The 3,329-nt window shown below is 36.7% G+C and overlaps 1 non-coding gene across 1 annotated transcript; it reads left to right on the top strand.

Annotated features, from left to right (window-relative positions):
* The first annotated feature begins 2,939 nt into the window (after nucleotides 1-2,939).
* trnal-caa lies at nucleotides 2,940-3,050 on the top strand. The gene is made up of 2 exons: nucleotides 2,940-2,977; nucleotides 3,005-3,050. It is a non-coding gene; the product is annotated as a tRNA-Leu (tRNA).
* Nucleotides 3,051-3,329: the final 279 nt, after the last annotated feature.

Raw genomic sequence — 3,329 nt, 5'->3', positions numbered from 1 at the left:
TTCTAGAGCAGCAATATCTTTTTTATAGCGAGGTGACCAGAACTGAACACAATATTCAAGATGAGGTCTTACAAGTGCATTGTACAGTTTTAACATTACTTCCCTTGATTTAAATTCAACACTTTTCACAATGTATCCAAGCATCTTGTTAGCCTTTTTTATAGCTTCCCCACATTGTCTAGATGAAGACATTTCTGAGTCAACAAAAACTCCTAGGTCTTTTTCATAGATTCCTTCTCCAATTTCAATATCTCCCATATGATATTTATAATGTACATTTTTATTTCCTGCGTGCAGTACCTTACACTTTTCTCTATTAAATGTCATTTGCCATGTGTCTGCCCAGTTCTGAATCTTGTCTAGATCATTTTGAATGACCTTTGCTGCTGCAACAGTGTTTGCCACTCCTCCTAGTTTTTTGTGTCGTCTGCAAATTTAACAAGTTTGCTTACTATACCAGAATCTAAATCATTAATGTAGATTAGGAATAGCAGAGGACCTAATACTGATCCCTGTGGTACACCGCTGGTTACCACACTCCATTCTGAGGTTTTTCCTCTAATCAGTACTTTCTGTTTTCTACATGTTAACCACTCCCTAATCCATGTACATGTGTTTCCTTGAATCCCAACTGCGTTCAGTTTGAGAATTAATCTTTTGTGCGGGACTTTGTCAAAAGCTTTCTGGAAATCTAAATAAACCATGTCATATGCTTTGCAATTATCCATTATCGATGTTGCATCCTCAAAAAAATCAAGCAAGTTAGTTAGGCACGATCTCCCTTTCCTAAAACCATGTTGACTGTCTCCCAGTACCCTGTTACCATATAGGTAATTTTCCATTTTGGATCTTATTATAGTTTCCATAAGTTTGCATATAATAGAAGTCAGGCTTACTGGTCTGTAGTTACCTGGTTCAGTTTTGTTTCCCTTTTTGTGGATCGGTATTACGTTTGCAATTTTCCAGTCTGTCGGTACCACCCCTGTGTCAAGAGACTGCTGCATGATCTTGGTTAGCGGTTTGTAAATTACTTCTTTCATTTCTTTGAGTACTACTGGGAGGATCTCATCCGGCCCAGGGGATTTGTTTATTTTAAGAGCTCCTAGTCCCTTTAACACTTCTGCCTCAGTTATGCTAAAGTTATTTAAAACTGGACAGGAACTGGATGACATGTGGGGCATGTTGTCAGTATCTTCCTTTGTAAAAACTTGTGAAAAGTAATCATTTAACATATTTGCTATTTTTTTTTCTTCATCTACGATTTTGCCATTTGTATCTCTTAAACATTTAATCTCCTCTTTGAATGTTCTCTTGCTGTTGTAATATTGGAAAAACATTTTGGAATTGGTTTTAGCTCCCTTAGCAATGTTCATTTCTATTTCTCTCTTGGCCTTTCTAACTTCCTTTTTGACTTGCGTTTGCAGTTCTGTGTACTCTTTCTGCGTACTTTCTTTTTGGTCCTTTTTTAATGCTCTGTAAAGTGCCTTTTTTCGCTGAATATTTTTTTTTAATTGATCTATTAAACCATTTTGGCAATTTAGTTTTACATTTAGATTTGTCTACTTTAGGGATATAATTGTTTTGCGCCTCTAGTACTACATTTTTGAAGAACAACCATCCTTCTTCTGTGGGTGTTTTCTCTATTTTACTCCAATCTACTTCTGTTAGTCTCTGTTTCATACCTTCATAGTTTGCTTTTCTAAAATTGTAAACCTTAGCTTTAGTCTTTACTTTTGGGGATTTAAAAAACACTTCAAATGAGACCATGTTGTGGTCTGAGTTTGCCAGTGGTTCTCTGACCTCTGTTTTAGTTATTCTATCTTCGTTATTTGAAAAGACTAAATCAAGGCATGCCTCCCCTCTAGTCGGTGCCTTCACAAATTGTGTTAGGAAGCAGTCATTTGTCATTTCCACCATTTCTATTTCATCCTTCGCGCTACCCACCAGGTTTTCCCATTTTATTTGGGGGAAGTTGAAATCCCCCATTAGTATGGCTTCTCCTTTGCTACACACATTTCTAATGTCATTGTATAACAGATTATTTTGCTCACCGTCTGAATCTGGCGGTCTATAGCATGCTCCTATTATTATGCCTTTTGAATTTTTGTCTGTTATTCTGACCCATATTGATTCGGTTTTATTTTCTTTGTCCAGGTTTAACACCTGGGCTTCAAGACTGTTTCTTATGTATAGCGCTACCCCTCCTCCTCTTCTGTCCTGCCTGTCTTTCTTATACAGTGTATACCCACAAATATTAAATTCGTCCCCATCACTCTCAGATAACCACGTTTCTGTAACACCTATCACATCATAGTTACCTGTTAGTGCAGTAGCTTCAAGTTCTAGAATTTTGTTTCTGATACTTCTAGCATTTAGATAAATACATTTAATGCTTGTCTTACCTGAGTTGTTGTTCTTGTTTTGATGCGGTCTCCCTTCTGTTTTTTTGTTGATTTCTCCCCCCTTCCTTTCTAGTTTAAATGCTTCCGAACCTGCTCGAGGATCTTTTCTCTGAGTAGACTAGTTCCCTTGTTATTTAAATGCAGTCCATCCCGTCTATACAGATAGTCAACAGAAGCCGCTGGTAGAATACAAAACCGATTAATTAAACTTTGGCTAGGTGTTATCTAAGTATGATTTTTATTCTCTATTAATTTTATATTCATTGAAAAAAACTCAAGAGAGATTTATTTATTTTTTTTTTGTTTTTAATATAGCACTAATATTCAGATTGAAGTAGGCTAAAATATTTTTTTAATTAAAAAGTTGGTTTGTTGAAATTAATCAGCTTTCATTTATAGTTTTACAGTTGTCATTACATCATTCATTGAGCAAAAGTTGGTGCGTGCGTAATAAATCAATCGGGCCTTGATACAATACACAACCCTAGTCTGTGTTGAAATAAATCATACGGTTTTCTAATAGAGCAACCATGGCTTGTCAGAATGGCCGAGTGGTCTAAGGCGCCAGACTCAACGACTCTGTCTTTCCAAAAAATTGGGTGTTCTGGTCTCCAAATGGAGGCGTGGGTTCAAATCCCACTTCTGACAGTTTCATTATACTTACTTTAATAGGAATAAGTGTGTCCATAAAAAGATTGTTTCAAGGAAATCAAAAATTGTGCAGTCCATTTGTTCCTACCAATTGCCCTTTAAGTTAGCAGCAACCAGTAAATGCAGAGCGATGAGAAAGGCGGTTTTGTCCCCTTGTGTGCGCAGACTACTAGCTCAGCCAGCATGAAGCAGGGCCTCATCTTTAATGGACCGGCAGACAATAAAAAGAAAGAAATGCGCTACAGAGGATTAGGACATATTCCTAGTTAATAAGGT

This window comes from Polyodon spathula, chromosome 60, assembly GCF_017654505.1.
Source record: "Polyodon spathula isolate WHYD16114869_AA chromosome 60, ASM1765450v1, whole genome shotgun sequence".
NCBI classification, from domain to species: domain Eukaryota; kingdom Metazoa; phylum Chordata; class Actinopteri; order Acipenseriformes; family Polyodontidae; genus Polyodon; species Polyodon spathula.
This window is presented reverse-complemented; position numbering and strand designations above follow the sequence as displayed.